This window comes from Sapajus apella, unplaced genomic scaffold (genome assembly GCF_009761245.1).
Source record: "Sapajus apella isolate SASKATOON/1434 unplaced genomic scaffold, GSC_monkey_1.0 scaffold69, whole genome shotgun sequence".
NCBI classification, from domain to species: Eukaryota; Metazoa; Chordata; class Mammalia; order Primates; family Cebidae; genus Sapajus; species Sapajus apella.
Genome location: NW_022437009.1, coordinates 10,906,679 through 10,928,064, shown reverse-complemented (window position 1 = coordinate 10,928,064; position 21,386 = coordinate 10,906,679). Strand labels below are relative to the sequence as shown.

Sequence of the window (21,386 nt, the reverse complement as noted above, 5' to 3'; positions counted from 1 at the left end):
TTTTTTTTTTTTTTTTTTTTGAGACAGAGTTTTGTTCTTGTTGCCCAGGCTGAGGTGCAATGGCGCAATCTCAGCTCACTGCAACCTCCACCTCCCAGGTTCAAGCAATTCTCCTGCCCCAGCCTCCCGAGTAGCTGGGATTACAGGCATGTGCAACCAAACCCGGCTATTTTTTTTTTTTTTTTTTTTTGAGATGGAGTCTCCCAGGCTGGAGTACAGTGGTGTGATCTTGGCTCACTGCAACCTCCGCCTCCAGCAATTCTTCTGTCTCAGCCTCCTAAATAGCTGGGATCACCACTACGCCCAGCTAATTTTTGTATTTTTAGTAGAGACGGGGTTTCTCCATGTTGGATTGGTCAGGCTGGTCTTGAACTCCCAACTTCAGGTGATCCGCTTGCTTTGGCCTCCCAAACTGCTGGGATTACAGGCGTGAGCCACAGCCTGGCCTCCTTTTTCTTTTTGAGATGGAGTCTTGCTGTCACTCAGGCCGGAGTGCAGCGGCACAATCTCAGCTCTCTGCAGACTCTGCCTCTCCGGTTCAAGCGATTCTTGTGCCTCTTCCTCTTGAGCAGGTGGGATTACAGGCATGTGTCACCACACCCTGTCTCTTTAGTAGAGACAGGGTTTCACCATGTTGGCCAGGTTGGTGTGGAACTGTGGACTGCAAGTGATCTGCCTCCCTCAGCCTCCCAAAGTGCTGGGATTACAGGCCTGAGCCACCACGCCCAGCCCTGAATAACCTTTCCATTAAAAAAAAAAAAAAAAAAAAAGGGCAGGATGCAGTGGCTCATGCCTGTAATCCCAGCATTTTGGGAGGCTGAAGCCAGCAGATTGCTTGAGCCCAGGAGTTCAAGACCAGCCTGGGCAACATAGCAAGACCCCATCTTTACAAAACATTTTTAAAAATTAGTTATGTGTGGTGGCCCATACCTGTAGTCCCAGACACTAGGGAGGATGAGGTGGGAGTATCACTTGGACACATGAGTTCAAGGTTACAGTGAGCTGTGATCAAGCATGGGCGACACAGCGAGACTCTCTTAAAAAGAAAGGGGACTGGGTGCAGTGGCTGACACCCATAATTCCGGCACTTTGGGAGGCTAAGGCGGGTGGATTGCTTGAGCTCAGGGGTTTGAGACCAGCCTGAGCAACAAGGAGAAACCCCATCTCTACTAAAAATATAAAAATTAGCTGGGTGTGTTGGTATGCCCCTGTAGTCCCAGTTACTTGGGAGGCTCAGGTAGGAGGACTGTTTGAGCCCAGGAAGTTGAGGTTGCAGTGAACCATGATGGCACCAGAGCAAGACCCTGTCTCAAAAAAAAAAAAGATTGGGGGATCTGTATTAGTTAGCTTTTGCCGCATAGCAATCCACCCTGAGGCTTATTGTCACCCATTGTTTAGCTCACAATCCTGTAGTTTGGCTGGTTCAGGCAGCATGGCTGAACTATGCTGGGCTCCCTTGTGTGACTGTGGTCAACTGGAGGATTGACTCCAAGCTGAATTACCTAATATGCTTCTCCCAGATGTCTGATATTGACAGGCTGTTGATTGAGGTTCCCAGGTTCTCTTCTAGGTGGCCTCTTATCCTCCAGCAGGCTAGCTTACACTCATTTATAGGATGGTGTCAGAATTCCAAGTGCCGTAGCAGAGCAAGCCCCAATGTGCAAGCTCTTCCCAAGCCTCTGCCCATGTCATCATTGCTAATGTCTTATTGACCAAAGCAAGTCACATAGTCAGGCCATGAACTAGACTTACTTCTGCGAAGTCATTATGTAGGGACATACATATGGGGATGGGAAGAATTTGTTGCCATTTTTGAAGCATACCACTAGGAAAAGCAAAGTTGATGCAAATAACCAACCACTCTAATGGATCTACAGTTATAAATTTGGTTAAGTACTAAGAAAGAAAAGTAAAGGATATGAGAGATTATTACAAAGACACCTATTTTCCAGTGTGCCACAAGATCTGTTATATACTTTCAGCATCTTTCTATAAAGATAACATATGAACAGTTTTAATCACTGTATCTGTTGGTACAGATCACTGCTTTAGTAATGCAGCAAGAAACCTACAGCACAGTAATTAAATTGCACACTCAAGGAAAAGCATACAAAGTATTGATTTTGAATGAGATGAACTTGAAATTTCTCTATTTCCTTTTGGCTTATTGAATACTATTTTAAAATAACTTTATTGATTTTGCAACAATTATACTCTCTTATTCTAATAATTCAAGAAATACGGAATGCAAAAAAGACCACAAAACTTACCCAGAATTTCATAATTGGTTAAACTCATTGTAAACATTTTGTTATATCTTTCCAGCTTTCTATCCATACTTATAGACCTTCTATACTTCTATATGTATGGGTATAAATATATAATTTTTTTTTGAGACGGAGTTTTACTCTTGTTGCCCAGGCTGGAGTGCAATGGTGCGATCTTGGCTCACTGCAACCTCTGCCTCCCGGGTTCACACTATTCCCCTGCCTCAGCCTCCTGGGTAGCTGGGATTATAGGCATGCGCCACCATGCCCAGTTGATTTTTGTATTTTAGTAGAGATGGGGTTTTTTCATGTTGCTCAGGCTGGTCTCTAACTCCTGACCTCAAGTGATCTGCCTGTGTTGGCCTCCCAAAGTGCTGGGATTAGAGCTGTGAACCCCTGCATCCGGCCTGAGGCATGGATTCTTTAATGACATCATTAGCCCTCTCCATCTGTGGTCAGCTGACAGGCTCCGGCAGCTTTGGCTGTGAGGAAGGCCAAAAAGCTCGTTCTCACCAGGGAATCACTGAGACATGGAGGGCCAGGCTCAAGAGCCTGTCTGCTTTGTCAAGCTGCCAGCTTGTCCGGATCAGGGCAGATGGGCCGGGTGGCGAATTCTGCCAAATTTTTTGAAAATAAGTCAAACTCCTCTTTTCCTCAGTCTGTAGTGTCCCTCTGGTGAGTGATAAAAATGGGGCTGTTTGTCACATTTCTTTCTTAAGCTCTCCTTCTATGTCACACCAGATAAAGAACACAACAGGTAAGTATAGTTAGGGCTTGACAGCTGCTGTAAGTATGAAAATATATTTTCATACTTCCTGAGCCCTCCACTGTTCAAATTCTTTTTTTTTTTTTTTTTTTTTGAGATGGAGTCTTGCTCTGCTGCCAGGCTGGAGGGCACTGGCATGATCTAAGCTCACTGCAACCTCCGCCTCTGCAGGCTTCCCCTGCCTCAGCCTTCTGAGTAGCAGGGACTACAGGTGCGTGCCACCAAGCTCAGCTAATTTTAGTAGAGACAGGGTTCACCATGTTGGCCAAGATGATCTTCATCTCCTGACCTCGTGATCCACCCTCCTTGGCCTCCCAAAGTGCTGGGATTACAGGCGTGAGCTACAGCGCCCGGACAATTTTTGTATTTTTGGTAGAGACAGGGTTTCACCATGTTGGCAGCTGGTCTCAAACTTCTGACCTCAAGTTATCCACCTGCCTCAGCTTCCCAAAGTGGTGGGATTACAGGCATGAGCCACTGCACCTGGCCTTATTAAAGGCCACCACTTTTTAAACCCACAAAACTATGCAGCATGAAAAATAAAAGTTTCATAGGGCTAGAATGCGATTTTCTAAGTCTGGGCCTTACTGCTGATACAAAATGAAAAGCAAACAAAAAAATTGGACTCTAATTATAATAAAACTGCATGCGAATTGGAGCATCCCTTTCCTGACCCGATGCAAAACAATAAAGAAAAACTGAAATTGGCTAATTTTATGCTTGAAATCAATGATTTTGACCTGCCATCCCAATCACATGAAAATAGAGTGACTCATAACCCACTCTGGGGAGTGTCACCTAGATATAAAACTGTGACTTCATAAAATTGCTGGTGTTGGGGTGAATCTTGGTGGTCATCCAGTCCCAAGGCATCTTTGCCAGCCCCCTGCAATACCTGGATGGGCGCTTATCCTCAGGTAGGCCTGAACCTTTCTGATAATGAGCTCACTATTTTTCTTTTCTTTTCTTTTCTTTTTTTGAGAAGGAGTTTTGCTCTCGTGCCCAGGCTGGAGTACAATGCTGTGATCTTGGCTCACTGCAACCTCTGCCTCCTGGGTTCAAGCGATTCTCCTGCAACAGCTTCCTGAGTAGTTGGGATTACAGGCGACCACCATCACGTCTCACTAATTTTTGTGTTTTTAGTAGAGACGGGGTTTTGCCATGTTGGTCAGGCTGGTCTCGAACTCCTGACCTTAAATGATCCGCCTGCTTCAGCCTCGCAGAATGCTGGGATTACAGAGTTGAGCCACTGCGAATGGCCAGAGCTCACTATTTCTAAAGGAAACCTGTGCCATTGGGGTAAAAAAGTATTAATTTTTAAACATGTGTAGTTAAGCAGTTGTTGAATATTTTGAGCCAAAATTTGTCACCTTCCTTTCTAGATTTTACATGCTTCAGAATTTTCTCCTTTAGGTTTGAAACCAGAGCCCAAGACCCCTAAGACAAGCTCTTTGCACTGCTCTGCAAATTCTCTCACTTTCTGTTGCCCAAGACCAAGGATATTATCTCCATGGAACGCCATTTTCCAACTTATAAAATTAGGGAAATCATCAGTTTATTAAAGGTTTGACTGAGAACCTGAGCCCTGAACACTTAACTACCTGTAGCTCGTTCTGGGATGCATTTAAGAAAATAATTTACCATTAATCTCCAGTGGTCTACTAATCTCTGTCTACTAAGAATGAGAAAGTGGAAAATTCTTTCCTAAGACTTTGTGAGTTGTTGGAAAGCGTAGAAGGTTGTTAGACACTAGCAAGGAGTCTTGAAAAAATTGTGGACATTCTTACTGAAATACCTTTAAAATCTTACAGATACTCATTATCTTCCCTTGAGGGGAAGGGATTATGTGAACCCTGGAGGGGCTTTAGAATCCAAATATCTGATGCAGAGAAAGGAAACCTCTTTGCCTTTGACAGAAGAAGCTTCACATTTACTAGTTAAGCAACATAACCGGTCACTCGATGGCCCATTATCTCTGACTTTTATTTACTCCTTCCAAAACCCTTCCTGTTTTTTATTCCTGATAGGAATGCTGACAAATAACAAATACCATCCATTTTAGTACCTGGTTCCAGAGAACAGGTATTTTACAATCTGAAAATGTCAGTGACAGATTGCCTCTAGGGATCATGGGTCATTATAATGTTTTTGTTTGCCTCTAGGGATCATGGGTCATTACAATGTTTTTGTTTTTACCAAATAGTTATTTTTCCTCTTATAGTTTTAATTTTTAATCTTCTGAAATTTAGAATAATCCCCTCATTAAGCCAGGCGTGGTAGCTCACGCCTATAATCCCAGCATTTAGGGAGGCGGAGGCAGGCAGATCACCTGAGGTCAGGAGTTCGAGACCAGCCTGACCAACATGGAGAAATCCCATTTCCCAGCTACTCAGGAGGCTGAAGCAGGAGAATCACTTGAACCTGGGTGGTGGAGATTGCAGTGAGCCAAGATCATGCTGTTACACTCCAGCCTGGGCAACAAGAGCAAAACTCCGTCTCAAAAAAAAAAAAAAAAAAAAAAAAAATCCCCTCATTAAGTATTATTAAATATAATGGGCTGAAAGAGACATAGAAGAATTATATGATATAAAACCAACTTTGGGCCAGGTGCAGTGCCTCACGCCTGTAATCCCAGCACTTTGGGAGGCCGAGGCGGGAGGATCACCTGAGGTCAGGAGTTCGAGACCAGCCTGGCCAACATGGTAAAACCCCATCTCTACTAAAAATACAAAAATTAGCTGGGCATGGTGGTAGGCACCTGTAATCCCAGCTACTCTGGGACCGAGACAGGAGAATCACTTGACTCCAGGAAATGGAGGTTGCAGTGAGCCGACATCATGCCACTGCATTCCAGCCTGGGTGACAGAGCCAGACTCTGTCTCAAAAAAAAAAAAAAACCCACCAAAACCAACTTTGATAGAACATACAGGCTTTAAGGGAATGAGTGGTTGCAAGCAGTTACAGAGAGAGATCAAGTGCCTGATAAAATGAGGCCAGCTGGGAAGGAGCAGTTGTCAGAGAGTAGCCTCTGGAGATGGGGTTCATACCCCAGTTGGAGCTTCCCTGGCTGTGAGACTCAGGCAGACTGCTGAATCTCAGCATCTCATTTGCCAAAGGAGCTAATCATATTTAATTTGAAGGACTGCTCTGAAAATTAGAAAGGAGAAACAAGACCTGCGCTAGTTATATTAGTTACCTAGGGCTGCATTAACGAAGTATCACAAAGTGGGTGGTTTAAAGCAACAGAAATTTACTTTCTCGCAGTTCTGGAGGCCAGGAGTCTAAGATCAAAGCGCCAGCAGGGCCACGCTCCCTCTGAAGGCTGTAGGGAAGAACCTTCCTTGCCTCTTCCAGCCTCCGGTGGTTGCCAGCAATCCTTGGCCTTCCTTGGCTTACGGCTGCATCACTCCAACCTCTGACTTCACCGTGATATGGCCTTCCTCCCGTGTGTGTCTCTGTGTCTTCACGTGGGCCTAAGGCCTTGAAATGAGGGCCCATCCTAATCCGTGATGGCCTCATCTTAACTGTGTCTGCAAAGACACTGTTCCAAAGAAGATTACATTCTGAGGTCCAGGGTGGGCATGAATTTTGGAGGAACACTATACAACCCAGTGCACCGGCACATAAGTGGAAGCTGTGATGTTATCAAGTGCCAAAGCCCCAAGGAGCAGAGAAAAATTATTTGTGTGGGTTGGAGTGATTAAGGAGAGCTTTATAAAAGAAGTAAGAGTCATGCAGGGCTTCAAAGAAGTAGTAAAATTTAGATAAGAACTAAAAATGTAGAGCCTGTCAGGTGGGAAGAATAGTATATCAATATTTTATTTTATTTTTAAAATTATATACATTTTTTATTTTCATTGAAAATAGAGATGAGGGCTAACTATGTTGCCCAGATTGGTCTCCAACTCTTGAACTCAAGTGATTCTGCCACCCCAGCCTCCCAAAGTGCTAGGATTACAGGTGTGAGCCACTGCACCCGACCAGCATATCAATTTTTTTTTTTTTTTTTTTGAGACAGAGTTTCGCTCTTGTTACCCAGGCTGGAGTGCAATGGCGCCATCTCGGCTCACCGCAACCTCCGCCTCCTGGGTTCAAGCAATTCTCCTGCCTCAGCCTCCCGAGTAGCTGGGATTACAGGCGTGCACCACCATGCCCAGCTAATTTTTGTATTTTTAGTAGAGACGGGGTTTCACCATGTTGACCAGGATGGTCTCGATCTCTTGACCTCGTGATCCACCCGCCTCGGCCTCCCAAAGTGCTGGGATTACAAGCGTGAGCCACCGCGCCCGGCCTGCATATCAATATTTTAACAATATAACTATTAATCTTGTAAAATCAGCTACTCGTGAGACAGAAATCTCCTTTGGCCCAATAAAAGGAATTAAAAATGAATCTTTCTCTAAATGGATTAACTATTAATACGTATATTAGTTACCTATTGCTTCCTAACAAATTACCCTAAAACTGAACAGCTTAAAATAACAAACATTTATTAATACTTGCTGGATGTGGTGACATAATCTGTAGTCCTAGCTATGTGGGAGGCTGAGGGGGGAGGATCCCTTGTGCCCAGGAGTTTGAGACAAGCCTGCGCCCCATAGCAAGACCCTATCTTTAAAAATAAATACCAAACACTTATTATCTTACAACTTCTGTGGGCCAGGAATTCATGAGCAGTTTAGCTGGGTGATTCTGGCTCGGTGTTTCTTAGGAGGTTACAGTCAAGATATCTTCCAGGGCTGCAGTCGTCCAAAAGCTTGTTTGGAACTTGGAGATCCAGTCCCAGGATGGTTCACTCACACGGCTATGGCAGGGGCCTTGGTTCCTAAGCATGGCCCCCTCCATTGGGCAGCTTGAGCGTTTTTATGACATAGCAGCCAGCTTCCTTCAGAACAGGTAATCAGAGAGAGAGAGCAAGGAAGATGCCACCATGCCTTTTATGACCCAATCACAAAGGTCACACACTGTCACTTTCCCCACATTCTGTTCATTGAAAGCAAGTCACGAAATTCAGCCCACCTTCCAGGGGAGGAGGATGAAGTTCTAATTCCTGTTGAAGGGAGAACCACGCCACAGTGTATAATGAAAGCATCCATTCCTGTAGCTGTTGGACTAGCTTCCTATGTTGGATGTTCTTAAATCTCCATGTTATTATTATTAATAAAATAATTAATTTGAGCACTCCCAATGTGCCAGGTGCTGGACTTGAAGCTGAGAATTTGGGATGAATGGGTTCAGTGCTTGCCCTCAAGAGGTTTATAGGTTACTGAGGGAAAGGGAATATGTTTGTAAATATAATGCATGTATATGAGAGAGAAAAATGAATATAAACAGAGGGCTTTGGGTTTGCAACTATAAGAGGGAAACTGAAGAAATCAGAGAAAGCTTTAGGGGTAAGAGGCATTTGAGGGCCTAGGACAGTACCCGAACTTAGCTTAACCCCTGGTATAGAATAGTTCCTGGGCAGGTCATTGTAGAGGGACATTTAGGCCAGGAGATGGGAATGTGCGGGGCTTGTATGGGGGAATGTCAGGTTGTCCAGGGTGACTTTAGTGGAAGGGGAGGAAAGGAAGAGTTTGAGGTCTGCCCTGGAGGCCCTTGGAGAGTCTGGTGAGTAGAAAGATTAGACTGGATTGTGAATACACTGGAGAATGGCTTGTGTTTTTTGAGCAGGGCAGTGATATGTTTAGATACTCCTTTGGGAGAACAGAAAAAATCAGAGCCAGAGAAACTAATAGGTATGTATGTAGGTATGTATAAACTCGTCCATTTATTCAAAATTTATTGCAGACCCACCAGGCATGATTTATAGAGCTTATAGTCTAGTGGGAGAGGTACACATTAATCAAATCATGGTAAGAATGAAATGACAACTTTGACAGTGCTACAAAGAAAGGTGCATGGTGCCATGAGAGCACATGTGAAGGGATTTGACTTAAACCAGAAGTTCAGGGAACTGTTCTGAGCGAGGTCTGAAGAATATCCAGAAGTAATAAGCCCTGCAAGGGGAGGGATCAGCACAGACAAAAGCCCTGAGATGACTCCAAAGGACTGAAGGAAGGTCAGTGTAGTGGGAGGAGCAGGGACAGAAGGAAAGAGAACACGGTTAGAAATCAAGTGGGAGAGGAAGGCAAAGATCAAACCAGGAATTATTTTTTGTTTTTTTGTTTTTACCATGAATGGTCTTAATTAACTAATGAATTAATTGTGTCCCTATCTACAGGGACTTCAGTTTTCAGGAAATACCTCCATCGAAATAGTAAAATCTAAATATAAAATAAAAATTATGGCAGAAAAAATACAACTTAGGACCAGGTGAGGTGGTTCATGCCTGTAATCCCAGCACTTTGTGAGGCTGAGGCGACAGGACCACTTGAGTCCAGGAGCTCAAGACCAGCCTGGGCAACATGGCAAAACCCTGTCTACAGAAAATATAACAATTAGCCAGGCATGGTGGCTCATGTCATGGTCCCAGCAACTTGGGAGGCTCCCTTGAGCCTGGAGGTTGAGGCTGCAGTGAGCCATGATTGCCCCACTACACTCCAACCTGTGACAGAGAGAGACTTTGTCTCAAGGAAAAAAAAATACAACTTAGAATGACAAATGCAGAAAGAATCATTAAATGAATATATAAATGCTATATAAGCAAATGAACTGGAAACTTGACTCTGAGCTTCCTGGTGGCCAAAGTAGAATCCCTCCCAAAATTTAGAATATGTAGTGCTCAGAGCCCATGAAGAAAGCACATGGGAAAATCACTTAGCAGGCAGGTGCAACAGAAAGATGTACCAATGATCAGTTCGTGGCATGAGAATGGAAAACACTAGCAGCGTTAGAGGAAGACGTTACAGAGAGATTCACTGATTAGTTTACTATGGTTACTGAGACTCTGTAGTATCTCTGGATATTATCTCCCAGTATCTACTGAGATTACTGTGGGACCAGTGATTATTATTTCTCCATCATATGTATGTGAAGTAGAAATGGAATCTATCTTATTTTTTAGGCCAGGGTAATTTTCTTTTGTTCAAATTGGAATAGCAGGGCATATGTTTAATTACTGTCTATGAACCATTATAGAAGTTGGCACTCCTCAGAGTGGGAACAAATAAAGAGATGGCTTGTTTATCAGTAGGCATAAAAATACAGAAATGGCAAGATTTGTCCTGTTTCCTCCTGTGCCTGCTGAAAAGCAGAAGGATCATGTGAGGCCTTCCTGGAAATTAGGGAGAGTGGCATCCTGCTTTAATTTCTTCCATCAAATTTCACTCTTGGATCCAAGCCATTTCTACTTTGGCAAAGTGTGAGGTGCTAATGTGGACTCCTGTTCCCCACGATGCTGCGCCAGGATGGCCCAGGGGAGCTGTCAGTGCCTGGTCACGGGTGGGAGGAGGTGGGAGGGGGCTGCGCAGCACTGTTCACAATTTCAGTGCTGTGTAAAGGAGCTCTTCCTTTTCTTCCTTGTAGCAGAAGCCACCGGAGAAGGTGAGCTTAGGCAAATGGCTTGTGCTTGAGTGTTCTGCTTTAGATTCTGTTCTTTTCTCCAAATCCACCCCTGCCAGCCTCACCTCTCCTTTTCACAATGGTCAATAACGCAGTTTCCCAGAGGAAACATTGAAGGCAACTCAACGGCACTGCTCCCTCCTGTTGCCGTAGCTTTGGGTGTCTTCAGATTTGACTCTGCAAAGCCTCATAGGTTCTCCAGGTGAAGCCCAGTGGTGAAGCCCTGGTGTAGGCTTCTTGACCTCACAGGGCTCCGGGCCTCTCCCCTCTGACCGGCATCTGGCTGCCCTCTTCTGCCACCAAGACCCCCAAAAAGAAAAGTAGCTTCCTCTAAAACCAGATTATTCCTGCAAAGCCTAGCCCTGGCCCTCTGTGTAACATGAAAAAGAACATCTGTCCAGTGAACAGCCAGCTTTTATGACAGTCCCCCGTTGGCCTACTGATAAGAAATCGTGGCTGTTCCGGCGGCTGCTGCACCTGCTGCTCTTGGCGTTTCTTTCCTGCTTGTGTAGATAAAGCCCTGCAGAGCTGAGCTGCTTTCACCTCCGTCATCACAACTTTGAAGGCCTCTGGAGGCTTTAACAACACCTTGCCAGCCTTATCCTAGAGAGGACAGCCCGTTCTTGCTAGGTAGGAAAGCTGAAGCTGAACTCGGGAATTCTCATCAGGGCTGCCATAGACCTCCCATAGGAGGTCTCATCATTTCCAGCAAAGGAAAGAAACTTGAAGGAAGAATGGATTTAAGCAATTGCCTCTAAGCAGTCTTCTCTCTCTCCTCCCTCCCTTTAAAAAAATCATGGGATCATGTAATTTTTCAGCATAATGGCAATAATGGTTAGAGGATAAGGTAAGATTTCTGGAAATCTGGCAACTACACAGGTGACTCAAAATTTTAAAAAAATGACCACGCTAATCTCTGACTCCACACCTACCCTTGCCTTTTCCCAGGCAGCTTCCTGGCTTAGTGCAGGGTTCCCAAACTGCAGCAGGTATCAGCACCCCTTGAGGCCTTGCTAAAATCCAGATGGGTAGGCTTAGCCTAGAGGTTCTGATTCAGTGGCTCAGTGAGGGGGGCTAAGAATTCAAATTTCTTTTTCTTTTTTTTTTTTGAGACGGGGTCTCGCTGTCACCCAGGCTGGAGTGTAGTTGCACAATCTCGGCTCACTGCAACTTGGGCCTCCTGGTTTCAAATGATTCTCCTGCCTCAGCCTCCCCAGTAGCTAGGATTATAGGCACGCACCACCACACCTGGCTAATTTTTGTACTTTTAGTAGAGACAGGGTTTCACCATGTTGGCCAGACTGGCTGGTCTCCAACTCCTGATCTCATGATCCGCCCTCCTCAGCCTCCCAAAGTGCTGGGATTACAGGTGTGAGCTACCACGCGGGGAGGGACCCAAGAATTCGAATTTCTAACGAGTCCCCAGGGGCTACTGCTGCTGCTGCTGCCCCCACAGGTCCTAAAACCACACTTTGGGAACCATTGGTTTAAGCTTTACGGAACGTATGAGAGCTTTGAAGAACGTCAGGCTTGAGTTTCAGTCCTAAATCCACAGCTTGCATACCATCTGTGTGACTCGGGGCGTATGACTGGACATCTCTCAATTGGTTTCTTCATTCTTAAAATGGGGGGAAATAATATCTACCGGATGGAGTTCATTGATTCTACAAATCCTGCAGCATCAGGCCCTGAGCCAGGTGGTGGGGTCATGCCAATGCATGACACAGTCTTTGATGTCAACGATCTCTACGTGGTTATGAAGATTAAAGAGATAAAATTTGCAAAATTCAAGGACCATGAGGGATGCCCAATAAACATTAATTTTATTTCCCTCAAGGAGGTAACATGAGTCTGCTTTTCTTTTTCTTTTTTCATTTTTTTTGACCTAAGAAGTAATTCTCAAATTTCACAGCATGGAACAAAGAGCCATGCTTCTCCCCTTGTCTAGAGGAAAGTTTGAGGCATAGGTACTGTTTTGAGTTCAACTGTGTCCTTCAAAAACTCAAACTGAGTACCCCCAGCACCTCAGCATGCAAGCTGATTTGGAAATGGGGTCTTTGTGGATGTATTCACATTTAATCCAGTCTAACCAGGGTCCTCATAAAAAGGGGAAAATTTGGACAGAGACGAACACACAGTGAAAATACCGTGTGGGAGTTGGAGTTACTTACTTCAGGATTTCTAAGGTTAAAAAAAAAACGAAAAAAGACAAGAGAGTTGGCGTTATGCTGCCGTACACCAAGGAACGCCGAAGGTCGCTGGCTGTCACCCAAAGCTGGGGCAGGAGCACAGGCCAGATCCTCCCTCACAGTTTGCAAAGGAGCCAGCCTCGCCAGCACCTTGATTTCGGGCTTCTGGCATCCAGAACTGTGCGACTACAAACTTCTGCTGTTTAAAGCCACCCAGTTTGCCACACTTTGTTACAGCAGCCCTAAAAGACGAATGCAGGCACTGCGAGGGAGAACGTCCCTCACCAATGGGGCACATTAAGGAGAGGTGAAGGAGGACTTCTAGTTTTTATTCCACACATCTCTTTATTGTGCTTGTGATTATAGAAAATTAATTGGCTGGATGCGGTGGCTCACGCCTGTAATCCCAGCACTTTGGGAGGCTCAGGCGGGTGGATCACCTGAGGTAGGGAGTTTGGGATCAGCCTGACCAACATGGAGAAACCCCATCTTTACTAAAAATACAAAAAGTTAGCCGAGTGTGGTGGCACATGCCTGTAGTCCCAGCTACTCAGGAAGCTGAGGCAGGAGAATTGCTTAAACCCAGGAGGCAGACGTTGTAGTGAGTGGAGATCATGCCGCTGAACTCCAACCTGGGCGACAGAGCGAGACCCTGTCTCCCTCCGAAAAAAAACTAATTGTAGATATAATTACTGCTAAATACCCTGAAAAGAATGAACTCCTATTCCTCTAGATATTTAACCTCTCAGTTAGCAACAGCCCCTGACCGTGCGTCCATCTATCAGGGAAGTCTTCAAAACAGCCATGGAGCGCCTGTTGCAGGCAAAACACATGTAGACGTTTAAGTCACAGATAAACGTTAGGTCAAACAACTTACCATCTAACTGAGATGAGGAGAACTGAACAGTAACAAGATAGTTTGTGATCTTTGCCCCATGACTGTTGTGGTGGAGGGAACCTCCACCTGTCAGAAGCATTAAGGCCATATCACGAAGGACTGGGAAAAGACGCTTCAGCCGGGACTGGTGAATTGGAGGGGTGAAGGGGACCAGGCAAGGCATTCTGCGGGGTGGGGGAGCAAGTATTATGCTCTCTTTTGATGCTTTTACTTAGATTTTCATTTGCAAACCCATGTCACTCTGGAGGGGTAAGTGATAAAGGCAAGGTGATAATTTTGAAAAATATTTGATTATTGGCCAGGCACAGTGGCTCACTCTTGTAATCCTTGCACTTTGGGAGGCCAAGGCAGGTGGATCACGAGGTGAGGAGTTTGAGACCAGCATGGCCAATATGTGAAATCCATTCTCTACTAAAAATATGAAAATTAGCCAGGAATAGCGTGCCTGTAGTCCAATATGTGAAATCCCTTCTCTACTAAAAATATAAAAATTAGCCAGGAGTAGCGTGCCTGTAGTCCCAGCTACTCGGGAGGCTGAGGCAGGAGAATCACTTGAACCTGGGAGGTAGAGGTTGCAGTGAGTTAAGATTGTGCCACTGTGCTCCAGCTTGGGTGACAGAGTAAGACTTGTAGGACCACAGATGTATGCCACCACTCCTGGCTAATTTTTGTAATTTTTATAGAGTTGGGCTTTTGCCATGTTGCCCAGGCTGGTCTCAAACTCCTGAGCTCAAAAGATCCACCTGCCTCAGCCTCTCAAAGTGTTGGGATTACAGGCATGAGCCACCATACCCAGCTATATATTCATAGCATTCTTATTTTGTAGTATACATCATTTATTTATTTATTTATTTTAACAACTGCATTAACTGATGTGGTATATATCTTTTTTTAAAATTGCATTTTAGGTTTTGGGGTACATGTGAAGAACATGCAAGATTGTTGCATAGGTACACACATGGCAGCGTGATTTGCTGCCTTCCTCCTCTTCACCTATCTCTGGCATTTCTCCCTATGCTATCTCTTCCCAACTCCCCACCCCCTGCTGTCCCTCTCCTATTTCCCCCCAACAGATCCCAGTGTGTGATGCTCCCCTCCCTGTGTCCATGTGTTCTCATTGTTCAATACCCACCTATGAATGAGAACATGTGGTGTTTGATTTTCTGTTCTTGTGTCAGTTTGCTGAGAATAATGGTTTCCAGGTTCATCCATATCCCTACAAAGGACACAAACTCATCATTTTTGATGGATGCACAATATTCCATGGTGCCACATTTTCCCTGTCCAGTCTATCATCGATGGGCATTTGGGTTGGTTCCAGGTCTTTGCTATTGTAAACAGTGCTGCAATGAACATTCGTGTGCACGTGTCCTTATAGCAGAACGATTTATAATCCTTTGGATATATACCCAGTAATGGGATTGCTGGATCAAATGGAATTTCTATTTCTAGGTCCTTGAGGAATCGCCACACTGTCTTCCACAATGGTTGAACTAATTTACACTCCCACCAATAGTGTAAAAGTGTTCCTATTTCTCCACATCCTCCTCAGCATCTGTTGTCTCCAGATTTTTTAATGATCGCCATTCTAACTGGCATGAGATGGTATCTCAATGTTGTTTTGATTTGCATTTCTCTGATGACCAGTGATGATGAGCATTTTTTCACGTTTGTTGGCCTCATGTATGTCTTCTTTTGTAAAGTATCTGTTCATATCCTTCGCCCACTTTTGAATGGGTTTGTTTGTTTTTTTCTTGTAAATCTATTTTAGTTCTTTGTAAATTCTGGATATCAGCCCTTTGTCAGATGGGTAGACTGCAAAAATTTTTTCCCATTCTGTTGGTTGCCAGTTAACTCTAATGACTGTTTCTTTTGCCCTGCAGAAGCTGTGGAATTTGATTAGGTCCCATTTGTCTATTTTGGCTTTTGTTGCCAATGCTTTTGGTGTTTTGGTCATGAAGTCCTTGCCTACGCCTATGTCCTGAATGGTTTTGCCTAGATTTTCTTCTTGGGTTTTTATGATGTTAGGTCTTATGTTTAAATCTTTAATCCATCTGGAGTTAATTTTAGTGTAAGGTGTCAGGAAGGGGTCCAGTTTCTGCTTTCTGCACATGGCTAGCCAGTTTTCCCAACACCATTTATTAAACAGGGAATCCTTTCCCCATTACTTGTTTTTGTCAGGTTTGTCAAAGATCAGATGGTTGTAGATATGTTGTGTTGCCTCCGAGGCCTCTGTTCTGTTCCATTGGTCTATATCTCTGTTTTGGTACCAGTACCATGCTGTTTTGATTACTGTAGACTTGTAGTATAGTTTGAAGTCCGGTAGTGTGAGGCCTCCTGCTTTGTTCTTTTTGCTATTGACTTGGCTATGCGGGCTCTCTTTTGGTTCCATATGAAGTTTAAGGTGTTTTTTTCCAGTTCTGCGAAGAAGGTCATTGGTAGCTTGATGGGAATAGTGTTGAATCTGTAAATTACTTTGGGCAGTATGGCCATTTTCATGATATTGATTCTTCCTAACCATGAACATGGAATGTTTCTCCATCTGTTTGTGTCCTCTCTTATTTCGCTGAGCAGTGGTTTGTAGTTCTCCTTGAAGAGGTCCTTTACGTTCCTTGTTAGTTGTATTCCTAGGTATTTTATTCTTTTTGTGGCAATTGTGAATGGCAGTTCATTCTTGATTTGGCTCTCTTTAAGTCTGTTATTGGTGTATAGGAATGCATGTGATTTTTGCACATTGATTTTGTATCCTGAGACTTTGCTGAAGTTGCTTATCAGCTTCAGGACATTTTGGGCTGAGACAATGGGGTCTTCTAGATATACAGTCATGCCATCTGCAAATAGAGACAATTTGACTTCCTCCTTTCCTATTTGAATACCCTTTATTTCTTTTGATGTGGTATATATCTTAAAGGATAGTGTCTTGTAGACTGTTATGTGAATAGCACTCCCTGGGGTTATAGAGTGCACAACCTGTACATCTGTACACGTCGGCTCTCTATATGCCAAGACTGTCCTGATTGTATTTGTATCCCCTCACCATATACTTACTGAATATTTTACTTTGAGGTAAAGTGGGCAGCGTCACAAACCATTATGGCTAGGGCGCAGGGTTGGAATAAAGAGAGGAAAAGCTGGAGAGATAAGCAGAGGCCAGAGAGTGAAGGGCCTGGTAAACCTTGCAGGAGTCCAGCCTTGCTCGGGAGGGCAGCTGTGGGGCAGCGATACAAACCGACTTGCATTTCAGAAGGATCACTCTGGCTGTAGGCTAGAGAATGCATTGGAGGTGAGCGGGGAGCAAAGCACTAGAAACCAGTAAGGAGGCTCCTCTGGGTGAGAAATGACTGTGTTTTGACTTCATTAGTAGTAGTGTGCATGGAGAGAGGTGGACTGTTTCAAGAGATGTTTCGGAGGTAGAAAATAGGTAGATCTCAGGATTGTACACAAGGGCACAGCTCCTAGCGTGAGGAGGTGCTGAATGTAGCAGTTTCATTCTCAGAGCAAAAGGACAATACTGAAACTGGTATTTTATTTTTTTAAGTGTTGAGAATTTGTGAAATATTCTAAAGAAATAAGTGAAACCAAATACTTAAACTCTTCAAATGCGTTTTATTTTATTTATTTATTTATTTATTTACTTATTTATTTATTTTTCTGAGGTAGAGTCTCTCTCTGTCACCCAGGCTGGAGTGCGGTAGCACGATCTTGGCTCACTGCAACCTCCACCTCCCGGGTTCAAGTGATTCTTCTGCCTCAGCTTCCCTAGTAGCTGAAATTACAGCCGGGCACCACCGAATCCGGCTGATTTTTGTGTTTTTAGTAGAGACGAGTTTCATCATGTTGGCCAGGCTGGTCTCAAACTCCTGACCTCAGGTGATCTGCCCACCTTGGCCTTCCTAAGTGCTAGGATTACTGGTGTGAGCCACCATGTCCGGCCAAATGCATTTTATTTATTTTTATTTTTTTAATTTTTATTTATTTATTTATTTATTGAGATGGAGTTTGCTCTTGTTGCCCAGGCTGGAGTGCAGCGGCACAATTTTGGCTCACTGCAACCTCTACCTCTCGGGTTCAAGTGATTCTCCTGCCTCAGCCTCCCGAGTAGCTGGGATTACAGGCATGTACCACCACACCTGGCTATCTTTTGCATTTTTAGTAGAGACGGGTTTTCTCCACTTTGGTCAGGCTGATTTCAAACTCCCGATCTCAGGTGATCTGCCCGACTCAGCCTCCCAAAATGCTGGGATTACAGGCATGAGCCACAGTGCCCAGCTATGCATTTTATGTATTATGAAACAAGTAAAATGTACAATAACAAAAATATAAACGTTGCTTATTATTATTCTAATATAAGTTGTTAGCAGATAAAATTAATGAAAATACTATTTTAAAAACCCTGAAGAGCCCGTATTGCCACTACAAAGTGGCTGATGTTACCTTTCAATTAGATATGGAATGCAGGTGAGGATAGCAGCTGAGCACTGTATTTTATTTTATTTTATTTTTTATTATTTTTTTTTTTGTTTGTTTGTTTTTGAGACGGAGTTTCGCTCTTGTTACCCAGGCTGGAGTGCAATGGCGCGATCTCGGCTCACCGCAACCTCCGCCTCCTGGGTTCAGGCAATTCTCCTGCCTCAGCCTCCTGAGTAGCTGGGATTACAGGCACGCACCACCATGCCCAGCTAATGCTTTTGTATTTTTAGTAGAGACGGGGTTTCACCATGTTGACCAGGATGGTCTCGATCTCTTGACCTCGTGATCCACCCGCCTCGGCCTCCCAAAGTGCTGGGATTACAGGCTTGAGCCACCGCGCCCGGCCTTTATTTTATTTTTGAGATGGAGTCTTGCTCTGTCACCTGGGCTGGAGTGCAATGGCACAATCATGACTCACTGCAGCCTTGACATCCCTGGTTCAAATGATCCTCCTACCTCAGCCTCCCAAGTAGCTGGGACCATGGGACTGCACCACCACACAGGGCTAATTTTTTTTTTTTTCTTTCTAGAGATGGGGTTTTGCCATGTTGCCCAGAATGGTCTTGAACTCCTGGCCTTAAGTGATCCTTCTGCCTTGGCCTCTCAAAGTGCTCGGATTATAGGCATGAGCCAGTGTGTCTGGCCTATTTTATTTTCTTTGACATCCAGAATACATGCTGGAGAGAACTATATTTAAAATGTTGGATCTGAGGTGCTTATGGAATGCCTCCATAAGCAGTCAAGGGTAAGAATTTGGGAATATATAAACTTGGCCAATATGTCAAAACCTATGATCTTGCCATATTGGCCAGGCTGGTCTCAAGATGCAAACTGAGAATCATAAGGCCATAAAGACAATTGAAACTGTGAAAATGGCTGTGTGTAAGAGAGTTGATTGAATTCTGGCACTCTGAAGAAAGAAAAAAAGAAAAATTAAAAGAAAAGGCAAAAGCAAAAAACAAAGAAAAATTAAAAAATTAAAAGAAAAAGCAGGTTGCAGAGTTGAGTGTCCTGAGAGGTCAGATTGCTGTCAGACATGGCACATGGACATGGACATAGTAAAATGGAACTTCCAGATTATAGACAATGGAAGATAGAAGGGACACCATTAGAAACTGTCCAGAAGAGGCTGGCTGCACAAGGGCTAAGGGATCCATGGGGCCACAATGAAGCTTGGAGATACATGGGTGGCTTTGCACAAAAGGTTACCTTTTGTGATGTATTCTTTAAAGGATTCAAATGGGGATTTGCTGCATTTGTGGTAGCTGTAGGAGCTGAATATTACCTGGAGTCCCTGAATAAAGATAAGAAGCATCACTGAAGATAATACCTGGAAGTATCATAGTGGTTTCTTAACTCTCCAAAATAAGATTTCTTCACTATAGCCTACTTGTCTTGTTTGTGCCTTAAAGAATATTAGTACGATTTAATAAAGTAAAATAAGAAATATATATGCCAAAAAAAAAAAGAAAAAGAAAAAAACAAACAAGAAAGAGAGTCGAGCTGAGATTTAGAAAAGCCTAGGACTTTAACTGAACTAGAAGACATATAGGTAGAGACTGAAGAAAAGAGCAAGTCAAAGAAAGCTATGAGGTTAGGAGTAAATGGATGCTGTCAGTGGAGTGCTGGTAAATGTTTAACAACTGGCTCTCTAGGGAGGTGAAGGGAAGCCCCAATCTATAGTGTTTGCTGAATTCCATGGTGTAAATACTCCCATCACAGTCAATCTCAAGTTATCTGCCGCACTGAGCGTGGAGCTGGGAAGAGGTGAGCACAGTCAGAACTTGTGATCTCATACAAGCGTATGCTGGTCCACAGCTGGGCGCAGTCCTGACGGAAAGAGAGGATTCTGTCGGGGAGATACGGGGGACATGCTTCAAAGATAACATAGACCACATAAAGACAGATAATAGCAAGTGTGGGCGAAGATGTGGAGAAACTGGAAACTTCATACATTGCTGGTGGGAACAGAAAACGATATCGCTGTTATGGACCACAGTTTGGCAGTTCCTCACGAAGTTAAACACGGAGTTACCATATGACCTGGCAATTCTACTCTAAGTATGTTCTCAAGAGAATTGAGAACATATATTCACACACAAACTTGTACATTATTATTCTAGCAGTATTATTCATAATAGCCAAAAAGTACAAACAACCCAAATGTCCATCAACTGATAAATGGGTGAAATAAAATATGGTATATCCATACAATGGAATTTTTTTTTTTTTTTTTTTTTTTTTTAGTGTGGTTGTGCGACTCAGCTCACTGCAACCAACCTTTGCCTCCCAGGTTTAAGAAATTCTCCTGCCTCAGCCTTCTGAGTGGCTGGTATTACAGGCATGCTCCACCATGCCCTGCCAACTTCTGTAATTTTAGTAGAGATAGGCTTTTGCCATACTGGCCAGGCGAACTCCTGGCCTCAAGAGATCCACCTGCGTTGGCCTCCCAAAATGCTAGAATTATAGGCATGAGCCACCATGCCTGGCCCATATGATGGAATATTATTCAGCCACAAAAAGGAATTAAGTACTGATCATGCTACAGTATGTACAACTTACTGCTTGAAAGCATTATGATAAGTAAAGGAAGCCAAACAGAACAGACTACGTATTGTATGATTGTGTTTATATGAAGTGTCCACAACAGGTAAATACATAGAGTCAGAAAATAGATTCACGGTTGCCAGGGGGTGTGGGGAAGGTAAAATGGAAAGTGCCTGCTGATGAATATGAAATATGAAGCCGGGCGCGGTGGCTCATGCCTGTAATCCCAGCACTTTGGGAGGCCGAGGCAGGTGGATCACGAGGTCAAGAGATCGAGACCATCCTGGTCAACATGGTGAAACCCCGTCTCTACTAAAACTACAAAAAATTAGCTGGGCATGGTGGTGCGTGCCTGTAGTCCCAGCTACTCAGGAGGCTGAGGCAGGAGAATTGCCTGAACCCAGGAGGCGGAGGTTGCGGTGAGCCGAGATCGCGCCATTGCACTCCAGCCTGGGTAACAAGAGTGAAACTCCGTCTCAAAAAAAAAAAAAGAAATATGAAAATAAGAATATGAAAATATTCTGGGATGAGATAGTGGTGATGCTTTCACAATCTTGCGAATATACTAAAACCTCCTAAATTGTATAATTTAAATTTGAATTTTAGAGTATATGATTTATAGCTCAGTTTTTAAATAAATGGTAAAGTGAGGTTCAGCTGCCTGTAAGGTTTTTTTTTTTTTTTTTTTTTCCTTTCTTTCATATCTCTTAATTTTTTTCCCAACAGACTTTTAAGTAAGATTTCCT

The 21,386-nt window shown here is 43.9% G+C and overlaps 1 protein-coding gene and 1 long non-coding RNA gene across 5 annotated transcripts in view; one reads left to right on the top strand and one right to left on the bottom strand.

The window, feature by feature from the left end:
• The window catches only part of KIAA1324 (KIAA1324 ortholog), a 99,988-nt gene that overhangs the window by 14,644 nt on the left and 63,958 nt on the right, over positions 1 to 21,386 (top strand). The window lies entirely within an intron of this gene.
• The window catches only part of LOC116531179, a 14,850-nt gene continuing 12,772 nt past the window's right edge, over positions 19,309 to 21,386 (bottom strand). The window contains exon 2 of the long non-coding RNA XR_004260304.1: positions 19,309 to 19,923. This is a non-coding gene — a long non-coding RNA (uncharacterized LOC116531179). The remainder of the gene's footprint in view (positions 19,924 to 21,386) is intronic.